This window comes from Mastomys coucha, unplaced genomic scaffold (assembly GCF_008632895.1).
Source record: "Mastomys coucha isolate ucsf_1 unplaced genomic scaffold, UCSF_Mcou_1 pScaffold3, whole genome shotgun sequence".
NCBI classification, from domain to species: Eukaryota; Metazoa; Chordata; class Mammalia; order Rodentia; family Muridae; genus Mastomys; species Mastomys coucha.
Window position 1 is genome coordinate 31,379,454 of NW_022196909.1, and position 17,174 is coordinate 31,396,627.

At 41.7% G+C, this 17,174-nt stretch overlaps 2 long non-coding RNA genes across 3 annotated transcripts in view; one reads left to right on the forward strand and one right to left on the reverse strand.

The window, feature by feature from the left end:
- The window catches only part of LOC116075241, a 117,444-nt gene that overhangs the window by 80,946 nt on the left and 19,324 nt on the right, over positions 1 to 17,174 (reverse strand). The window lies entirely within an intron of this gene.
- The window catches only part of LOC116075240, a 14,374-nt gene continuing 4,042 nt past the window's right edge, over positions 6,843 to 17,174 (forward strand). Inside the window, exons 1-3 of one of the 2 annotated variants that reach the window (XR_004112478.1) lie at positions 6,843 to 7,017; positions 9,353 to 9,444; positions 9,705 to 9,945. This is a non-coding gene — a long non-coding RNA (uncharacterized LOC116075240). Of the gene's footprint in view, positions 7,018 to 9,352; positions 9,445 to 9,704; positions 9,982 to 17,174 lie in introns of those variants that run through there. The other variant, XR_004112477.1, reaches the window with a different exon arrangement.

The following is a 17,174-nucleotide window of genomic DNA, read 5'->3' on the forward strand; positions in this document are numbered from 1 at the left end:
GTGTGTCCTTGAGTACCGCTTTTCTTCTTGCTTGTGACATTGTAGAGGACACTAGAGAAATGGACACCAGAAGACAGTGACCCAACTGACCTCTTTCAAGTTAGTAGTTTTACTCTGCCTTGTGTGGACCACTGTGAGTTATTTGTAAACAATATAAGGCAAATTATTTTTCGTTGGATTTAGGAACACAATCATTGAAATCCATTTTCCAAAATACGGCTTTAGGGCCTTTTAGATAGCTCTGCTGATAAAACTACCAGTGGCCACACCTGAAAACCTAAATTGTATGCCCAAGAAGAAGAGAACTGACTCATGAACTTTTCCTCTGGCCTCCATGGGTGCTATAAGTAATGAACAAATTGCTTCAACATCAACAGATATTGTTAAAAGATATTTTAACAAATATTATTAGATATTTGTTTTAGACATGTTTGAGACATGTCTAGATGCCTATACCTGTGTTTGAAACCCAGTCACATCACTTATGTCAGTCAGCGCTGACTGACAAAAGGATATTATTGAAGCTGGGCCTGGTGGTGAATACCTTTGATCCCATCACTCAGGAGGCAAAGGCAGGCAGATCTCTGACTTGGAAGCCAGCTTGATCTACACACCAACCTCCAGGACAGCAAAATCTAGTTTCAAAACAAGCAAACGAAAGAGGATGATAATTTATATTTTATGTGGCTTGGTTTCTCTCCTATAGAACTAGGCTAACTGCCTAGGACATCAGAATTTTCGAGAGGATTCAAGATGAAGTGGATGATATCTCTGCAAACTAGCTTTCCTATAAATCTAAAACTATTCCTAAATAAAATAATTACTTAGTACCTCCAATAAAAAATCATTGGTTCACCAAGTTGGGTTTGCTGCAATTGTTATAAATAAATAATAATGTTATATAATTGTAAGAACAACAATAACAACCCAAAGCAACAAAAATGAACAAATAAAAATCCAGGGGCTAGAGAGAGGACAAAGGGAGTTCATAACCACCAGTAACTCCGGCCCCGGGAAGTGCAGAAGCACTCTGTCCTCTGCCCTCTGCCATCAACTGTGCTTATGTACACATACACCAGCACAGGCAGACACGCCTACTCATAATTAAAAATAAAATTAAGTCTAGAAAAAATAATAGCATGTTGTACATTATAGTGTTGAAGGTGTTCGTGGCGGCTACCGTTAAGGAGGAATTTTGTTTGCGTGGGTAATATCTACCTCCTACAGGCAGTACAGCTTGCTAGCTAAGTACATATTCTTCCCATTAAAGCCTTCTTGTGTTCAGATCCTAATTTGGATACTAGCTGTTTGAATTTGATGGATGTTAGCTCCCTAGTCTTTTGGCATCTGCACCTACCACATGTATATGGTAATAGAAATACCGTTGCTTAGTGTTATGGTACAGATCAAATGTGTTTGTATTTAGTACATAGGAGGATTTTGATAGCATTAGCACTTATTATGATTATCATCGTCATCATCACTATTAATGCCACAGGGAGGGAGATAAACATCTGTCTCTGGGTATTAGAAAGTATGATGAATACATATTGTAAATTTTATAAGAGAGTGTTTTAAATCTTGTCCCATTTACTTCATCAAATTATACAAGCTGACATTGTTACAAGGCTATCTGTTGTTTCCTTCTCAAAAAAATAATATATATATATACATATATACATATGTGTGTATATATGTAGATAGATAGATACATAAATACATATATATATATATATATACATATATATAACTACACATTGAGATATTGACTACTATGAATGGGAACGTCCTAATCGTTATACCATAACAAGGCTATGCAGCAAAGCTCACATCAGAACTCTCTAAAGGACGAGTGTGCTACCAGGCCATTGTTGTTCATTTCCAAATGTCAAGCAAATATGTCACTGAAACCTGTGATCCCCAGATGTCACCAGTCATGACTCCAACACCAGCTTTTAAAAACCCATCTGGAAAGGGAAATACGGATCCTCTTCCCCTAACTGGGCTGCCTTGTCTGGCTCAGTGGAACAGGATGTGCTTAGCCCTGCAGAGACTTGATGTGCTGGGGTGTGGTGGATACTCAGAAGGGGGCCTCCACCTTCTCAGAAGAGAAGAAGAGGGGGGCATTGGGGGAAAGGATTGTGGGAGGGAGTGACCAGGAGTGGGGCAGTAAACGGTATGTAAAGTGAATAAGATAGATAGATAGATAGATAGATAGATAGATAGATAGATAGATAGATAGATAATTAAAGCCCATCTGGACATGGAAATGCATTGAAGCACTAAGGGGAAGTGATGTAAATATCAACTCTGCATATCCAAGAGGAGGAAGACTCTGTTTGCCTCAGACTGATGAGGAAGCCCAACTCAAGTTCATCGATTAGCTATGTCACCTGACACACAACACATTTCACTCTAACAGGGCACAAGAGTTGCCAAGGACAGATGCTGGAGAAAGAGTCTTGTCCTAGAGAAATGCTACCCATGCCCAGAAACTAAACCTGATTTTTCCTTCTCCCAGGCTCCTACCAACAATCAACGCCTAGTGGGTCAAAATGGGTCAAGGCTCTAAGTGTAGGCCTATAAAATGGCTGGAAGAAAACTCAGAGAAAAAACTTCAAGACCTTTTCATAACCGATGCTTTGGGGTGTAAGACCCCCCAAACAAGGCAACAGAAACAAATACAAAGAAATGAGATTACAGCAAACCTTGATCTGCACTGAAGGGGAAGGCTCAACAGAGTGGAGAGATGACCTGCAGGACAGACAATGCTGTCATCTGCAGCTAAACAGAAGGTACCAAGAGATACATTACCAATGTAATAAGCCAGGTACAGAAAGACAAAAATCTCTTTCTGTGACTTCTGAGGAGGGTAAGAAAAAAAAATCTATTTGAATGTTGAATGTTGATTTCTATAAGCTTGAAAAAGTAGGAGATGCATGTGATTAAAGGGATGTTACATAATGCATACCAAAACTACAGCAAGCCAGGAAAAATGAGCATCGTGTATACCAGAGTACTGTAGGGTGGTTCCAGCTCACTGTAGCCTACTATACATTTTAAATAACTAGAACAACTCACTGGCTCCAAACATATACAAATAGGAATGAAGTAGAAGCATCCATTCCCTTGATTTAATCCACACAGGCTGTATACACCTATTGACATATGGGACCATATCCAGTAAGTATGTACAATTACTACATGCTCATCAGTAACAGATGTATTGAGTAGGAATATTCAACAAGCACATAAATAAATCTCAGGACAGGAAATTATTGTGTTTAAATTTCCTGACAAAACCAGAATGAGTATTGATAAATCCCAAGACCTTATAAACTTCCAGGGAATCTGTTGCAGTAATACAAATATTTTGTTGTTCCCTGAAGAGATAAACAGTTACTTAGTAAATCCACTGAAATTTATTTCAACCTCTGACAGAAAGCAAGTTTAACTACCACTGTTTTATTTGGTTAGGACTTGAGACATTTCTTACATCTGAGAAAAATAAGTGTCTTGTGAATGTTCGTGTTTCATCTTTCTCTTGACAATGAGCATGAAGAAGATTTACTCTAGGCCACCGACCCACACTTGCACTAACTCCTGGTAGCGTGTTTTCTACACTCATCCCAACTGGGCATAACGTGTGCACCCTTCTAATGACTCTGCCTTATATTGTGAGCACATGATTGAAATGATGCCTTAAAGCACAACTTAAAACATTAAACTCATTTCAAAATTTCTTACTCTTTCTGTGGGCAACGTGGGTTTGGGGTTTTTTGGGTTTGTTGTTGTTGTTGTTGGGTTTTTTGTTTTGTTTGCGTTTTGGGTTTTTTATTTTGGTTTTCATTTATTTTATCATGGCAAGCAGTGCGCTGTGCCTGACAGGAATCACAAGAAAATCTTGTATGGAAAGTCTACAATGACTTGCAGGCCAGGAAATTGCTTGCCTAAGGATCAGAGCAGCTCAGAAAATGGGTCCAACGCGTCCATCTTCAAATCTTGGTTCAACGAGTCAGATGTGTGACCATGAAGAAACCTCTTCACCTGTCAGATCACCAGCTTCAGTGCCCAAAACGAGAGGATATTATTCTGAATCCCACTGGCATAGGATTGAATGCAACCATTCACAAAAGGCTATCAATGTACATTGATATAATTACCGAGTCTTTTTCTGGACAGAATTTTGTTTTACTAAAATAGCAAAGAGAGATCTCATTATTTTGGCCCAGCAATCTGCATGGAACACATAGTCTCAGAGTGGTTTTGATAGCCCCTTAATAAGAGGAAATAATTCTACACAGCAATCCTGTGTCTCCCAAAGTGTGTCTTCACCCTTATAATAACATTTGAATTTTGAAAAACCCGACCAGAGCTAGAAATGATAACTACTGTTTGCAGAGTTTCCCTGGGAAGAAAATCCTAGGGAAATCAACTAAATTAACTAAAACCACATTCCTGAATACCCTAAGTCACGCGATTGCCAAGCCAGCCCTGGTGACTTGAGAGATAGAGGCAAGATCATTGCTTGGGTGAACCTGGAATGTGTTTTTCATTAACCTGCTCATTCCATTTGATTAGCAAACCAGCTTTGTGCTTCCCTATTATTAACTATTGACTAAGGGAATGTGAAGCCCCTGGAAGAGGCCCATCATCATATACCACTGACACTGATGCAAAGGCTGCTGGGGCAGAAACCAAGTACTATGCCCAAGAACACTCTGCCCAGGGGATGAACATATACTCGCAGAGACTCATGGTGGTGCCACCACCACACATAAATCCAACCAAGCCTTTGAATTCACAGAAAACACACACCCTAGGTTATCCATAACATTCTTCATTCTCGATATCTTCCTCCTCCCGTCCCTGTGAGCTGATTTGTATCTGTCACGCTGCAGAACTGATTTTTTTTTTTATTCAGAAAATACAGGCACTCTGTTTTGATATTAGCTAATGCATGTAGAGAAAGAGTCTACTGTGTTTCATCTGCAGCCTTGAACACACAATTTTCATTTATTGCTTTTAGAGTTGATGTCAAAAAAAAAAAAAAAAAAACATACAAAGATTGAAGTTGTAATGTCGGGCCAAGCATGGAGCATCGGTTCAGAAAGCTTTGTTGCGGTGACCTTTGGAATAGATTAAGTGTATGTTCCGAAAGCCTTTTAAAGTCTCTCATGAGTGAGAATATCAAAAGGATACACAAGCAGTAGGCAGCAGCTTTGCTGAAGTGCCCATTTGCTCGGCTCTCTTCTTATCAACATACCAGAGATGAGGCAGTGACCCTTTGATTAGCCGTCAGGTTTCAAAACCTTTTTTTTTTTTTTTTTTTTGACTTAAGGCCAGTGGTGATACCAGTGGGCCAATAGAATATGGCACTTGTCTGAGTAGTTAGCCTCCAGGGAGTCAAGAGAGAGCTGCCTCTTGAAGCCCCGTGAAGAGATGGCTGGTTGTTCTGCAAGGCAGTGGGAACCTGGCCAAAGACCACCTGAAACTGCCCTTGACACACACAGACCCTGCAGGCCCGGGGTCATCCAATCAAGCAGGGCATTTCTTAAAGCCACGGAGAGTCCTCTGCTGTTTAAGGACAGAAACCTTGCCTGTCACTCAAACATACTTGTTATGCCCAAGTGTGCTCCATTTGAATACACAAGGGCACAGACATGTCTTTGTGTTCGGAAAAAGTAATTTTTTTCTTTTCTTTTTTTTCTTTTTGTAATTTTGAGCTGAGCTCTGACCTCTCAGCCACTGATTTGGGCAGCTTACTAAGGGTCTGTCTGTTACAAGCTGTTCTGTTCACACACACACACACACACACACACACACACACACGCATGCACGCACACAAGCTATTTGTCAATGTTTCACCCTCATTTTTAGGAAACATATGTTTCTAAACATGCTGGAACACATTTTAAAATCTTTGAAAGTGGGACGCCAGTGCATGAGAAAACTTCTAAAAACGGAACTAAGGAGTCCTGTGTTCGGGAAAGTTCTCTGTTGAAAAAAAAGAGATGATGTATTTGTGGTGTAGACTTTCGCTGTATGTTGAAGTTCTTCATTTTTTTTAATAATTCAAATCAAATGTTAATGATTTTTTTTTTACAAAAAGAAGCCAGTAAAAACTACAAAACTACTGAAATTTAATAAAACTATTGACTTTTTTTTTTTTTTTGCATAACCCAAATAAGGCTGACTAGGGAAAGTTGCATACATTATGCTCTATGTATGTTGATGTATATATTTTGCTATATACCGTTTCCTTTATTTAAAAACATAACAAAAGGAAGAAGGCAATTCACATTCTCAAGCAGAAACTATCTATGGAAGACAAATGAGGACAATGAGTGAGCTGACTGCAAGCTTTCTAAACCGCTAACTAAAGGCGAAAGGTTAACCGTTAATTCCTGTAAAGACCCTGTTTAATTTTACTGAGTCTACATCTACCTGAGCCCTGTTTCAAAATCATGGTTATTATGGCTCCCGTATCTCCTTGCTGTGGGGAGGGATGGATTCATCCAAGGCTACCCAAGAACCTGTTAGAACAGAAAAGGGCCCCCTCTGGACGAACCACTAAGCTTTGGTTCCATTTGCTGTTAGACCTGTTTTGATCTTGAACCTGAGTTCCTGTATGTAACTAGACCCCTTCACTTTGTTAAGATGGGTTGTAGCTGCTTGCATTACAAATGCTAATTATGTTCCCAAAAGAAAAAACTGTACAAGAGAGTCTGTACATAGCTTCCGGGAACCTGCTTCCCCCCCACCCTCCAGCTTTGTTCTGATTGGTAAATAAAGATGCCAGCAGCCAATAGCTGGGAAGAAGAGACATAGGTGGGACCGGAAGGAGAGGGATAAGAAGGAGATCCGCCATGCCATAAGAGGATGGAAGAGAGGAGGTCCGCCATGCCTGAGAAGAGTACAAGATAGACACACCCGCCTTGTGAAGGAGCCGGGAGAGCGTGTTCCATAGGACTGCCCAGCTGGATCCAAAGCAGCCAGGGTAGAACACAGAATTTAGTAAGTAGCAACTTGGAATTATCAATGGGAGGTAGATTTTATCAGCAGTGGAGGTTAGGCAGAGTCCCAGCTATTGTGTTGTTGGAGGCATGTTAAAATATAAAGCCTGTGTGTGTGTGTCTTTCATTTGGGAACATAAACCGTTAAGGTGGGTAGTGACCCCAGGCTGGGATTTATTAATTAAACGAATACCCCAACAATGTATAACTTCATATCCCATGTGAAATCTGCATTTTTCTAATCCAATGCGATGGGATGGATACAGACCAAATATTCAGTGCCCATTGCCTTAGTTACCCCCTATTGTGGAGATGAACTTATTTGAGCATAGCATCTCCTAAACATAATTTAGGGTCTCAAAGTCAGATCATTGAGGATCAGAACGAAGCCCTCATCCAATGGCAAGTGTCCTTATAAGAAAAGTGAGAGGAAGTTGGAAAAACAGAAAGGAAACAAAGAAAAGGGGACATGTGGAGATGGATGCTAGATGAGCTTGTGATGCCATCATCCACTGGAAATGAGGAGGCAGGTGTGAAACAGAGTCCAGAAGTAGCCAGCCATGCAGGCCCTTGGCTACCGAGCCCTGACCCCCATAACCAGGATGTTATAAATGTCTCCGCTTCTTAAGCCACCACGTTTGTGACAGTTTGTTCTTGTAGCCATGGAGAACTGGTTACCATTATCCTCTGCTGAAGTTTTCCCAGGAACTCCTTACTGGGCATGGTTGCTTATACCAGGAGCTACCCAATTCTCAGAACCTACATGGACATTTTACACACTTTGTTGCTCATGGATTTGGCACGCTTACCTCTACTACACCTAGCTCTGAGCCTTTCTGGGATTCATTGTTGTCTACAAGTCATCTGTCTGAACAAACACTCCAGGTGTCATGTTTTATCAGACAGCCCAGAATTCTGTTTAGGCCTGTTGCCCGGTGGCTTAGCAGAACCACAAGGCCAGTTTTGCTTTGGGGAAGAAAATTCCAGTGTCGCATGAAGAGTGTAGCTGGATTCCATCCCGTTGATTATTCATCCCAACTCTGTCGAGCCACAGTCTGGGGGCAGGGATCAGATGAGACATGGCTTCCTCAGCCGAGGAACTGAGTGACTGTTACACCTACAGCCTAGAAGTGCCTAGCTGGGTCTTCAAGCAACCTCATTAGGGCAAAGTCCTATGCATAAGTCCTGGCGTGTGTCTGCTCTTAGGTGTGCAAGAATAACTGTCATTGTTAATCTTCCTGTGATCATGAACTTTACCGTCTAGGAAAAAATAGTAACTGTTAAAGACATAATCTCCCACCTCATTTCACTTTTAATAAATTAGTTTTATTGATACATGTGTGTGCCAGATATGTGTGGGTCCCCAAGGAGACCAGAAGAGGGAGTCAGATCCCCTGAAGGTATAGGCAGTTATGAACTGACCAATGTGAGTTTGGGAATTGAACTAGCATGGTCTAGAAAAGCAGCATCTGCTATTAACTGCAGAGCCGTCTCTCTGGCCCCATGCACTTCATTTAAAAGGACAAAGTTTTAAAAGAGATAGATGCATAAGCCAGAAGAAAAACCTAGATCAGAATGTGCCAAATCCAGGGTATAAAAAGTTACGTGGCAAGCTGAAAGAACACTCTGACTTCTTGTCTACCTCGGTTCTAGACTACGTAATCCATTATAAAGATGATTTTGGATGTGTGTTACCAAAGCTTGAAATATGTCTGAGGCTAATCGGATGGGACCACAAACAGCTTGCGGCCAAAACAAAACAAAGGCTGAAAAGTCCTTAAAGTAAATCCGCACACTCGATGGCTTAATGGTCTCAAATCTACCATGTGCAGCTTCCACTCAAAAACAAAAAAAAAAGCTGCCAAGATGCTAGAAAAATAAAATAAAATTTAATAAAATCTGACCCAGACCAGGAGAAAAATCAGCCAGTAGAAACAGACTCAAAAATAATAAAGATAATGGACTTGTCAGGCAAGGGTGTTAGAACAGCTGTTAGGAATATGTTCACAGGTTTTAAAAAGAAGAAAAAGGAGCGGAGTGAGAAAGGAAATAGAAGCTATTTTTAGAAGAACCAAATGGAACTTCTAGAGAAATGTGAACTTATATTCAATGAAAGACTTGCTTAGTTGGACCATGGAGGAAAAAAAAAAAAAGGCAGAAAAATGGTGCAGGCATGTTGAGTTATACAGGCAAATGCCAAGAGGACTTTTGGCTGAGGGTCTGGGGGAGAGCTATACATAGGGAGTATGCACCCCTATGCACACAGGGACCGTTGTTAAGGGTTTTTGAAATGATAGGGTTTTTTAATTAACTTTTTTTTTTTTTTTTTGCCCAAGGAAGAAAAGAAAGTGGATCTGCGGTGGTTAATCTTGATGGTCAGCTTGAACAGATCTGAAATCGACAGGGTGACACACCTCCAGGGAAGGCTGTAAGGGCATTTCCTAGAAGGGCTGACTCATGGGGCAAGACACAAAGAAAGAGAAAGAGGGAGAAAGGGAGGGAGGGAGGGGCAGACAGACAGGTGGACAGACAGGGACAAAGAAAGAGATAAGGAAAGGGAGAGAAATTGAGAGACAGAGAAAGAGAGAGGGGAAGGGGAAGGGGAGGAGGACTTTCTGATATCTGCCTGTGGCCCAGACTCAAGGAAGTCCAGGGGGAGAGCTGTTGCTCTTTTCTGCTCACCCACAGCTGCCCCTTGCTGCTAAGCACATCTGTTCTATTACTGCACCATTGCATCCGTCAGTGAAGAAACTCAGCTTCCCAGCCTTCCAGTGCGGCTCAAAGAAGGCACGGGGCTTTCCAGGAACCTCTCAGGCTTTTAGCACTGGGTTGTAACTGCTAAGGCATCTAGTCCAACAGACTGAGCAGCCACCAGCTTCTGTCTTTCCAAGCATTCAGACAGGCATTTTTGGACTGTCCAGTCTATAATGTAAGTCCATGTAATAAATCGCCTCTGTGATATCTAGTCATGTTCTCGTTTCCGCTCCTTTAGAGGACCCTGACTGATAACAGGAGTCCCTTCTTCTTTCTGACTGTAAATCAGTGTGCAGGCTTGAGATGAGCTATGTTGAAGCTCTTCAAGTCAACTAAACAGCTGCTGCCTTCCACTGTGTCCTGCAGTGGGAAGCCAAGAACAGACACTTGGCACTTGACATTCATCAGCTCATTATTGGATGTCTGGCACTTCCCACACATTGTTCTTGAGCTTGAACGTTTGAACAAAAACAGACAAGGGCTGAAACCAGGAGGCATTTATAACAGAGAAGGGGGCCTTTTTGGGACCATTCTCATAGGGAGAATTGGCTCTGTGTACAGTAGCATTTCCCATCCAAGACATAATGCCTTTTGAAGCCTGTGAACTGAAAGAGCACTGCTCACTTTCTTAATCCTTAGAAAACTAGATGGCGGCATTTAATTGAAATTTTTCAATCTTTGAAATTTCATTATCTCGTGAACTTGAAAAGTCACCAATTAAATGACTCCATTTTCCAACAAACCAAAAAAAAAAAAAAAAAAAGTGTGCCTTTTGGTCTGGTTCAAGCCAATTAAATTTCATCCAGACAAATGAAGCACTGCCCTCAACGGTGCTTTGCCTTGGGCTTTGGGCAACTGTCCATCCCTTTGTTTGAAGGTATGGATTTTGATATTAAGTGCTACAGCAAGGATGGAGACGTGAGCGTAAATTCTTGCGGATATCTCATAAGAAATGATATAAGGTAAAATTTTAGCTGTGAACTGTTCCCATAAGACACCACTCTGAAAACTGGGAATGGCTTCTGTAAAGAATGCCTTTGTTTAATACATCATGTGGTCCATCTCAAGGATTGCAGGTTTGTCAGTAGCTTAAATTCTCTCTAAACCTTTCGTGTTTGTGGCAGCATCTGAGAAAGATTTAGCAACTCTTAATTAATGGGGCTAACAGTAGTCTGCACCGTGAGAAATGAGATGGGGCTCTCAAGCCGAATTCAACAACATCAGACAGCTTGTCAAAAGCCACTGAGAATGACGCTCAGAGAGGCACAAGAGGGTCCGTTGACAATCACAAGTGAACCATTTCTTATTCTTATTAAGGGGACATAGATTAGAAAAAGAAAAAATGGGGATTTTGAAAGAATAGTTGATGATCTTTCTAAGTCTCTTTTCCTTTGGAAATCCCAAAGCTCTTAGGATGTTTTTGCAATAGACTTTTCACTAGGAAAACCCCATTTGAGAACTGAAATCAATAAGGAAGTTGGAGTTCATGATCTATGCACCATCGAGGGATAAACTATGATGTAAATTACATTTCCCTAATCAGATGTAATCCTGATCGACTCTAATTTTGCTACCTAGTCTGTCCAGATCATGGCAGAAAAAAAAAAAATCTAACAATGCACCAAATACCAGAGGTTGATAAATATGCAAACTGATTTATCAACCTTAAATTTCAACAATAACTACAACTCATTGCACAGGAAGTTATTGATTTTCTAAATTTGCCAGACATCACATTAAGTACTAAAGCTTAAGTGAGTCTTTGAAGGGTAGACACAGGCGAACTGAAAACTAACGAAGCTATAGACTATAGGAGAGTTTGGTGGATGTAATAAAGGCAACCATGGGACCACGTAAATAAGAAAAAAGGATGCTCTGTTGTCTGAGCAGTGGCATGAAGAACAGTGTTAAAGGTAGGGGGATAGCATGGATGAGAAGACCCTGTGAGCTGAGATGGCATAAAGAGTTTTAGAGGCTTGTGTTGTTGGGTCCACTAATTGTAATTAGTGCAAATAGAGGCCTTGGCAAGCATATTTTGGAAGATTTGGTTTAGTTTTAGTTTTCTATGTATGTGTTCATACGTGTGTGTGTGTGTGTGTGTGTGTGTGTGTGTGTACATGTATGCATGTCCATTCATGTGCCTGTGGAGGAGAAAGAGGACACAGAATCTCCTGGAACTAGACTACAGGTAATTGTGAGCTGCTTGGCATTCTGGGAGTTGAATGCCAGTCCTCAGCAAGAGCCATGTGTATGCCCTTAACCACTGAACCACCTCTCTCAGCCCTGTATTTAGTTTTCTTCCTACTTGTTTGTGATACATGTATGGAGTTGGTGGGGATTGTGCCCAGTCAAACATTCTGAAGGTGAGTTCTGTGTAGGCACTGCCATCATGCAACCCGAACAGTAATGTGGTCCCACAGTTTTTAGCTCCTCATAAATGGGCTAGCCAATTAAATATTTAGGTGAAAAGAAACACAACACCCAGATGGCACTTTATCACACCATATAAACACTATAGTTTGCTCATAACATTTAATGATGTGAGGCTGTAAGATGTAGAAAGCTATTCTTTGTGTAGACCCTCCTTTAGCGTAGGAAAACAAAAGCAAAGAAAACGAGGAGCAAGAGAAAGCCAAATTCATGATTTAAAATGCTTAATTCTAATTAGTGAGTCATATCTGCATATTAATTTTGATTAATTCATTTCATGGCAGTTACCTGATTTTACATTGTAATTTTAAGGCAAAGTTTATGTTTGCTTTTTTTTTTTTAATGTGTGGACATATGTGCCCACATATCACAGCACACATATGGAGGTCCAGTGACAACTTGTGACAGTTAGCTATTTCCTTCCACTGGGTGGGTCCTGGGGATTGAACTCAGGCTGTTAAGCTTTATGGCAGGTACATTTACCCACCAAACGATCTCACTGCCCCAGTCACCTAACTTTTAAGAGAAGAGAATTGCTAAGAGTATGCTGTAGAACATGTAGGGAAGAAGGTATTACCGAACATTTGTGAATTTGGAACTGGAGGGACCACTCAGTTGAGAATACAGGTGACAATGTGAAAATTATAGCAAGCCAGTCCTTTCTTGATTTTAAATTAGTATTAAGTCTACAAGCCCTTTCAAACTCTGGGAGCTGAACAATATATTCTCTTTGGCTACCTTAAAATGGCAAGTGAGGTAAATTTAGGATTGTAGAGGAATTGAGTCTACCGAGGCTTGTTCAACACTCAACACCCCTCTTATTGCCTACTCCTCCCAAAATTCTAACAAAATGTGCCAAATGGAACTGCAACTATGTAACATCAATACATATATGAAAGAGAGAGAGAACTTGAGCTTTAAAGTCAGATAGAACAAAAGAACTACAATTTAAGTCATCGCTATATTGCTAACTCTACAAATTAATTTCATCTGGTTTCTTAACTCCTCTAAGTGTCAGTTTCCTCATTTAAGAAGAGTTAAATGCATTGACCTCTTGGTATTGTGGGCAGGCAATTAAATGGCACGAAGGACATGGGTCACTTAGCAAAGTTCCCAGCACTTGGAGCCCTCACGGCCATCGCCTGCAAACATCCGGACTTGTCAGCTACCTCACCGTCTGCCTCTACCTCGGTCTCGGCTGCAACGGAAGCTGAGTACCTACTTTTGAAGCTCCACCCCAGGGCCACTACCGTGAATTTTGTGCCTGACCCATAGGTCATATTTTCAATTGAACCATATCTGACATCTACATGTTTTCACAAGGAAAAGTAATAGACAGCCCGAAGCTAATTCTTCTTCATGCGGAGTCTCATAAATTGACTGGCTTTGATTGCTGCAAGAGTCCCCTTCAGACCAATTCAGCATTTCTCTAGCATTAAATTCTCCATTGCCGTGTTATGGAAGCAGCCAAAATCTAACGTCCCTCTCCTGCAGGTGACCCTGCAACCTTGACCAGATCACATGACCTCTCTGGGCTTCAGATCCTTTTGACAGCAAAAGATGATAGGAACAGCTTCAGCTTAGGAGCATTTCTTAAGCCACCAAAATGCACTCACATATGCCTTTGTATTTGTGCATCTAGGCATATATTACTCAGGATGGTGTCAGGCACATGCGCTATTCTGTATGTTCACTCTCATTAACTACTCATAAAGTGGGACATGTTTAATGAAATCTACAGATATTCGTCCTTTGGTGTTTACGTGCCAAGATTATACTCAAGGCTCTGTACTCAAAAACAACACAAGCTCTCCCCAAAGGCACTCATAATTAAGAAAGAATTCTGCTACACACGTGGGTGTACATAACACAGACATATAGACAAATACTCACATAGCACATGTCTTACTTAATTACCACATTGTGTGTGTGTGTGTGTGTGTGTGTGTGTGTGTGTACACATATATAGGCATGTATGTCTCATATTGATTGAATACCAATTAATACGATCAAGACAGATTGCTCACCTGTCCACCCAATTGATCTAGACATCCAACATTTTCTAATTGGAGACCATCAGCTTGTTACCTGTGGTTCTTAATTACGATTTGGGGAGGTGCCTGTTTATTTTCTCCAACCAATAGTAAATGTGGGTTTATATCTGGAGTCACCACTGAAATCAGCCTCATGCACAAGATCCTCGCATGAGGCCAAGTCATTTCCTAATGAGGCCATTGTCTGAAGGCCATAGGTCCTGAAGCTGAAAAGCTCAGATAAATTCTTAACTCTGTGAATAGAAACACAGAGGAACACTTTTAATTTCTGTTCACAAAGAAGGTAATTGTGGCTGATTTTACCCGAAGCAGGGGGATGAGGTCTAGTTTAGAGAATATAATGGAAATCAGATAAAACTCTGGCTCTGGTTTCTGAACCCTGAAAAACAGCACATTCATGGACAGAGAGCTGGTATGGCTAACTGAGCTGGTTAGCTGGTTCCTTCTCCCAGCAATCAGCTATCGCTTGCCTCAGTGAGTGTCTTAGCTAGGTTTCCATTGCTGTGAAGAGACACCATGGCCAAGGCAACTCTTACAAGGACAACATTTCATTGGGGCTGGCTTACAGGTTCAGAGGTCCAGTCCATCATCATCAAGGCTGGAACATGACAGCAAAGAGGCAGGCATGGTGCAGGAGGATCTGAGAGCGCTCAGATATGGCTTCCTCCTTCTTTCTTCTTAATGCTTGCCCTGTTTCCATTTCTATTGATGTGATAAAATTCCCTGGACAAAGTCAGAGTGGGGAGAATGAGTTTATTTTAGCTGACAGTTCCACAGAAGTCAAGAGAATGAATACATGTATACTCTATACTGTTTTCTGCCTTCACAATCAAGGACTCACACCTAGGGAATGGCGCCACCCACAGTGGCTGGGTCTTCCCACATCAAATTAGAACAATTAAGACAACCTCTCATGTATGTTCCCACAAGTCAATCTGATCTCACAATCCTTCATTGAGACTTTCTCCCCAGGTAGTCCTAGATTGTGACACATTGACAATTAAGCTAACCATCACAGCTCCAATGGTTAACATCTATCCTTTTTTTTTTTTTTTTTTTTTTCGAGACAGGGTTTCTCTGTGTAGCCCTGGCTGTCCTGGAACTCACTCTGTAGACCAGGCTGGCCTCGAACTCAGAAATCCGCCTGCCTCTGCCTCCCAAGTGCTGGGATTAAAGGCGTGTGCCACCACTGCCCAGCTTAACATCTATTCTTAAATGTCTCTTAAATATGGTCGAACTCTGTTTCATACTGGCTCATCATGAAATTCCTTTCTGCAGTAAAGACAAGGAAACTGTTTAACTCTCTCAAGATCCCTAAGAGATCAGGGGAATTCTTCAAGAAGCAATACAAAATTCTGCCTCTGTACAGCTCGCACTTTGCCCTTACACAGCTCTCTACCGTCCCAGGAATGTTCTCTGGACTTCTGACTTTAGCCTATTGTTAAGAGGTAGACTCCAACCTCCTTCTAACCTTCCCACATCAAAGGCCACCTCTCTGGACCCCGGGCACCCCTATCTTTCTTACCACTTCCTGAGATATTGCCACAGTCGCTAGCCTTGAACTGCCCTGCTTTCTGGGTGGTTAACATCATCCCCGGGTCCTCTGTGCTGCCACTGAGTTGAAAGAATGCATCGGTGAGTTCACAAGGGTCAGGAAAAGACCACTGTGACTTACTAAGAGATGCTTCCAGAAGACTTCAGAGCTGGACCTGTCTAAGGCTGACCACATATCAGTAGTCATGGTACTTACATGGCTTCAATCATTAGACTCCATTAATCACCTATCCTATACAAAGTTCTCGTGAAGTATGAGAAATGATCTTAAACACAAAGTTTTAGAATCCAAATGATCCTTTAAGGTGAAGAAACTAAATTTCAGAGTTGTTCTTTGTGTGGTGTATGTGTATGTGTGTGTGTGTTGGGGGAAGGGGGGAAAATCCATGTGCCACAGCATGTGGAGAAGTCAGAAGTCAGAGGGTAACCTCCAGTGTTGGTCCTTGCCTTTCCAATTTCTTTTATATTATTATTTTTTCATGATTTATTTATTTTATATATGTGAGTACTCTGTCGATGTCTTCAGACACAGGAGAAGAGGGCATCAGATCCCATTACAGATGGTTGGATGGTTGCTGGGAATTGAACTCAGGACCTCTGGAAAAGTAGCCAGTGCTCTTAACCACTGAGTCATCTCTCCAGCCCCCTTTCCAATTTATTTGAGGCAGGTCTCTTTGTTCTTTCAAGTCCAGCCTGTTCTCCCTATACTCTCCATCACCATCCTCCTCCTACAGCAAGCTACCTGGCCTTTGAGCCTCCAGAGACTCTCCTGATCCATCCTCCCATGTCCCCATGGGAGCCCGGAGGTTACCTATGTTCATCTTATGTCTCTGGCTTTCACATGGGTTGTGGGGTCATGACTCAAGTCCTCACTTCTGCCCAGCAAGCACTTTAGCCACGGAACCATCTCCCCAGACTACAGTGTAATTATTAACAGGACCAAGTCCCACCAGTCTGCGTTCATGCTGACTCTAGCTGAGGGAGTTTTCTTTCTGTTCCTGGGTCACATCGTCGGTGGCTGACCCCGTAAGCAAATATAATGAGCTGAACACAGACAGATTTTTCACTTCTGAGTAAGAGTTTCTGGTCTCCGTGGAACCAGCCTGCAAAAGGAGGCAGCAGCTTGAGTCAGCCCGAATCTCAAGACGATTTTAAAGGGGGGGTGGGGGGGAAGAAGAAGAAAAAGACAATGGCACCGCTAAATAAAAAGTGACCCAGTGAGCCCCATCACCAAAGCCACTCCGGCACTGCTGTATAGAGAGACCTTCAAAATTGTTAAAAGGTCAGCCCATGGCGAAGCAATCTTTTCAAGTTCCTTGACTAATTAAATACCAGGTTGCACGTAAGCGTTTTTTTTGCTGGGGCA